Source organism: Chinchilla lanigera, unplaced genomic scaffold, assembly GCF_000276665.1.
Source record: "Chinchilla lanigera isolate Chin_1 unplaced genomic scaffold, ChiLan1.0 scaffold00062, whole genome shotgun sequence".
Taxonomy (NCBI): Eukaryota; Metazoa; Chordata; class Mammalia; order Rodentia; family Chinchillidae; genus Chinchilla; species Chinchilla lanigera.
In genome coordinates this window covers 6,683,993-6,689,374 of record NW_004955463.1, presented here as the reverse complement: position 1 = coordinate 6,689,374, position 5,382 = coordinate 6,683,993, and the positions used below count along the sequence as shown (strand labels likewise).

Genomic DNA, 5,382 nt, shown 5'->3' with positions numbered 1-5,382 from the left:
GAACGAGAACGCCTCCTCATAGGATAGGTAGTTGTTCCATATTGCTAGCTAGGCACCTTGCTACCTAGCAAAAGACTGCCTTTCCCAGGCTTCCTTTCAGCAAGATGAGAACATATGACGAGGTCCACGTCCTAGCACATGGATAGAAATGATAAGTGTGATTTCAAATTTTCGTACTTAAAAGGCTGTAGTTTGTTCTCTGCTTTCTTTTGCTTACCCCAGGCTGAAGCATGGATGTGGGCCTGGCCCAGTTTTGGCAGCGCAGCCAAGGACAACATCCCAGGAACTGTGAGGCAACCAGATGGAAGGGAACCACGTCCCCAACGGCCCAGGGGAGCCAAACAGCCCCACAGTCAGGACCATTCACCCGATCTCCTGCTGGAAAAATAAACTGACTGCATCCACTTCCAGCCTGTGTGTGGGTGTCAGAGCAGCATAGTCCTGCTTCAACATAGCGGCACAGGCCTTCCCGAGGCAGGCAAATTCTCCAGAGAGATAAAATCCCTGACATCTGCTTATCTCCAGCCCCCATCAGAGTACCTTATTACAGAAATAAGAAACCTCTGCTGAATGAACGGGTGCCTGAACTGGTATGAGCTCAGGTCCTAAAAAGTGCGTTGGGACGAAATTGAAGGGCCTTGTGAATTGCTAGTAAGGAATTCGTGTGTTGGGACGAAATTGAAGGGCCTGCGAAGTGCTAGTAAGGAATTCGAACTTTCCATTGCCCACACTGAAGTTCTGTGGAAGGTTGAAACTAAAGTAGGGAAAAAGGAACTTCACCCACTGTTTTCAAAGACTTCTCTGAGCATGTTAACTGGTGACCCTTGCTGGCCAAGTGAAATACTGCAGCCTAAATCAGGCCAACCCCTGAGACAAGCAAGGAAGCTGGGGTGAAATACAAGTTCTACATGGCAGTAGGAGATGCTAAAGCAAATGTGATGAATGACAATAATAACTGAGCTACTCCGGGCCTGTCACTGCAAAGGGTACTGTAGCATGGATACAGCAAAATTCACATGTAATTCTTTGATGTGAGGGTTTCAAGGTTTGTTTTATAGATACCATTTTTGTCATTTGTTCTTGATAAGCTACAGCATACCTCTCCTAGCCTTTCCTTGTTGCTGGGATGCTTTATCTGTTTGTATCAGCATGTGATTTTCTCATTTGTATCAAAGGAGTTAGTCATTGTTACTGGAGTTAACTGGTGACTCTGATAAAAAAAAAAAAAAAAAAAAGGAAAAGCTATGCAAAAACAGAAACTCTCAAACTCTCAGGAGAAATGAGTCTCCCTGGATGAAGCAGCAGCAGAGTTCTTGGCTGGGCTCACTGGAAGATTCCTCTCCATCCTCAGTTTTGAGAAATGACAAGACATTCTATTTCTACAAACCAACCTGATGGTGCTTAAAAACCTGGGCAGCTGCTGCCGTGGTCTTTTACTCTTTTGCCTCCAGGAGACTCAGAGAGAACTTGCTCCTTCTAGCAGTTGTGTAAGACTCTGCTCTTCTGTGTGCTAGGAGTACATCTGAATTTTTAAGGTCTTCTCGCTTTTCCCAACTCGCCGTGTATTTTCATAAGCCTCTCAAATTCCTCATGCGATGTCTGTTGGACATTGAATGAGTGAGCTCGAGGAAAAGAGCCTTGGCTGTGGGGACTGGGGAGCCATGAAAGGGCAGGACGGGAGTGAGCGGGAGATGCGGGTAGGATGAACAAGTGGAAAGGGAGGGCTTGGGGGAGCCTCACGGGGTGACGCGGGTGAACAATGAATGGCAGTGGCCCAGCCCGGTCCCTCCTCTCTGGCACCCCCCACCCACAAGTCTTCTTCTGGTCTCTGTACATGACAAAGGCCTGTTCTTTCAGTTCGTTTTCAAAATACCTGGCCAAGTTTCCTGGTAACCAGCCAGTCCCCTCCCTGGAACTGATCTAACAAGTCACCTACGTTCACCCGAGAAGTTCAGGCATCCAGAAGACCAGCTGAAGGAATGGCTGAGGCAGGGGCACTGAGCCATGCTGAAAGCAGAGGCCAGACAGAGATTCTGAGGAACATTCCTGCTGTGGATTAAGGTGCAAAGGGCAGGCAGGTGCGGCCAGGCGGAGCTGTGGGTTTCTGCCAGAGTGATGAAAGGTGTTGATAGCTGCGCGTCTTCGTGTGCTGGAAAGGTACCTGGCATTTTCTGGTCTCTTCATTGCAGCTCTTGTGGACATAGCCTTCAAAATAAACATCTAGCTCCGTAGCTGACACTGGCTGCTTTCCAACTCCAATGCTGCTCCAGGGGTCATGTGAGCTCCAGAACCCTAGATCAGCCAGGCCCTCAGCCTCTTGCTGGCTCTGTGAGTTCTGAGAGTGGGACCCTCACCTTACCACCCCACCTCCAGCACAAAAGCTGTCCCTGCAGGCAGTTGAGAGGACAGTGCTAGAATGAAGAGCCAATATTCAGAGTAACAAAGCTGAGGTCCTTGTTCTCCCAGGTAACATGTTTCCTGCCCCAGGCCCTGTGAGCAGTGAGGGAAGGTAGGTAGTCAAACGTTTGGGGTTAGGTAGGAGGTCCCTTAGTTTATCAAGGGCTCAGAGTGATGAGGTCATGGAAGATTGCCTCTCAATGTATTCACCCTGATGGGCTTCAGTGCCTCCTGTCTTACCCTAATGGGGGTGCAGTGGGCTGGCCTGGCAGAGGGAGAGAATCTGACAGGTGGGAAGGGCTGGTGTTGTGTGTGTCAGTGCCTGTGTGTAGGGAAAGGGGTGCTTACTTTTGAAACTTCCCAGTGCCTTGTTGTTAGGAGAAAGGAGTTTATATGAGAAATTAGAACTGAACTCATAGCAAAAACAGGAAAAAAAGAAAAGGGAGGGAGGAAAGAGAAAAAGGGAGGGAGAAAAGGAGGATTTCCTGGTGTCTGTGGTACCCCAGGAAGGGATGAGAACTTTCCTGTCCACCTCAGAAAATCATCCACATGCTTCCTGGGGTGGTGGGCATGGCAGCCTCCCAGAGGGTACTGCAGAGGAGTTGCCATCAATAAAAAGGAAGGAAAATTCCTATAAATAGAGTCAAAACCAACTGCCCACGACGAAGAGATGAGTGGCACCACCTCTGGGCCGCACCCCTTTCCTTCCCCCATTTACCCAGAGAGTGTGCCATCTTGGGGACAGTTCTGACAGACAGCTGCAGAGGCCAGGCTCCTAGCATAGACTTCCCACAAACTTCCTTCCCACCAGGAAGAGGAAACCCAGTGTGCAAATAAATTGCAAGGGCTCTAGGGAAGCCATGAACAGCACCTGGAGAGAGGAACATGGGCAGTCCCTCCGCCATCATCCTCTCAAACACAGGGAAAACTGTCCCCTGCCCCCCACCGCTGTCCAAAGGAAAATTCCCTGGCTTAAGCAGAAAGAGAAGCTGAACGCTTATGAGCTATGGAAGATGCTGATCCTGCTGGCAGGGACCCACAGATCATATCCTTGGAGACCCAGGGGAGGGAGAAAACTGGATGGAATCCATCCAGCGTGGGTGCTTTGCTGTTGTTTCTTCAAACACCAGAAAGATCTGAGATAGTGGGAAATCCTTCCCATCCACTATCTTGTGTAGGCAGGAGAGACCCTCTACTGAGCCCAGGAGCACGGCAAGTTTTGCAGATTGGAAAGCAGAGCTCTTGATCAAGAATGGTTAGGATTTCAGTTTGAGGGACGAGAGGGGATTACCTGGGCCAGAGGGCTTCTGGCAATACTCTGGGCAGAAGGCCCCAGAGGGAGAACACAGAGACTACCAGGGGATTTTGTCAGCAACAAGGTGAATGGGAATAAATTTTTTTTTTTGGTCTGTTTGAGACAGGGTCTCACTATGCAATTCAGGCTGGCCTTGAATTCACTTTGTAGCCCAGGCTGGCCTTGAACTTGCAACGATCCTCCTGCCTCCACCTCCCGAGTGCTGAGATTATAGGCATGTGCCATTACACCCAGCTTGGAGGAAACTGATGGAAGTCAACAGAGAGACAGGTGGGCAAACTATTTCACATTCTTCTCTTTCCAAAACAATTGAGGTATTGGATCTTTCAGCAGAGATAGAGGCCTGCAGATAACCACTTACAAAGCATGGCTTATAGCCAGGAAGTGGTTCAGAGAGACTGACATCCCTCACCATCCCAGCCTGCAGGCAGGGGGGAAGCAAGGTTGACACTCTGTAAGTGGGCAGTGACTACAGTGGGAAGGACATTGTGTAGAGTCTAACTGTATGGTATAGCAGCCACATTGTGTGTGTATATTTTCTTGTGTGTCTTTTTTTTTTTCTCTTTCCTTCTTGCTTCTTTACCAAAATTCTTATTTATTTTTCCTTCTTAATTTTTCAAGTTTCCCTCTTTATCCTGCTGTCTTTCAGTCTTTCTTCTCATTTCTCCTTTTCAACCTTTTTTCTTTTTTGTGTGTGTTTTCTTTTTTTTGTTTTACTTCTGGTACCAGGAATCGAACTCATGACCTTGCATTTGCCAAGCAGGCACTGTGCCGCTGAGCTAAATCCTCAGCCCTAACCTTTTTTTCTATTCTATTCCTTTCCTCATTTTACCAATTCCCCATCTTCCCTTGCTTTTTCTTTCATGTGACCATATATATATGTGTGTATATATATATATATATATATATATATATATATATACATAGATCTCAGATGTGTGTGTATGTACAAAAGAGAATAAGAGTAGATCATTGCTTTAACTTAAATGGTACCATTCATGGTCACATTGTAACAGTGCTATACTTGGAAGATCCACACAAAACTACCCACAAGTGTATTAACAGGCTCTGACAAACTCACAGCTCCCCTCAAACTCTAATTACACTTTCCTCCCCTCTGTGTCCCTCTTCCCACTTTCAAAAATATTCTCCTACTCAAAATACCTTCAACATTAATCCTTTACTCCGGCTTAAAAATACCTCCCACAGAGTCTGACCTATGCATTTGTTTTACACTATTTACATTTCTTTTATCTCCCTTTCCTCCTACTGACTTAACCTCTTTCTTTTCCCTTCTCTCTTTCATTCCCTTCTCCCTCCACATTCCAGATTAACTGCTAATAATGTTATTGTGTGGTTTGTAAGGAGCACTAATAAAAGGGCAAAAGTATCCAAGGAAGTTCTAATGTGCATAATTGATATTTATGGCTGGATCTGTGGATGTTCATTATAAGCAATAGGAATTCTCTCCTTACAATGCAGTGACTGTATCCAACCCAAACGAACTGAATAGGGTAAGGTAGTAGACACTATCTTTTGACAAATAAAGCCAAGATCACATCGCTGGAAAACAGAACCTAACTAAAGAGATCTTCATACCAACAACAAAATCTCTTCTCTCTAATTGACTTCAATCTCTTAATCTCTCTCTCTCTCTCCCTCCTTCCCTC

General features: G+C 46.5%; 1 long non-coding RNA gene across 1 annotated transcript in view; it reads left to right on the top strand.

Annotated features, from left to right (window-relative positions):
* The first annotated feature begins 3,894 nt into the window (after positions 1-3,894).
* LOC106150062 overlaps positions 3,895-5,382 on the top strand; it is an 18,626-nt gene continuing 17,138 nt past the window's right edge. Inside the window, exon 1 of the long non-coding RNA XR_001236634.1 lies at positions 3,895-3,982. This is a non-coding gene — a long non-coding RNA (uncharacterized LOC106150062). The remainder of the gene's footprint in view (positions 3,983-5,382) is intronic.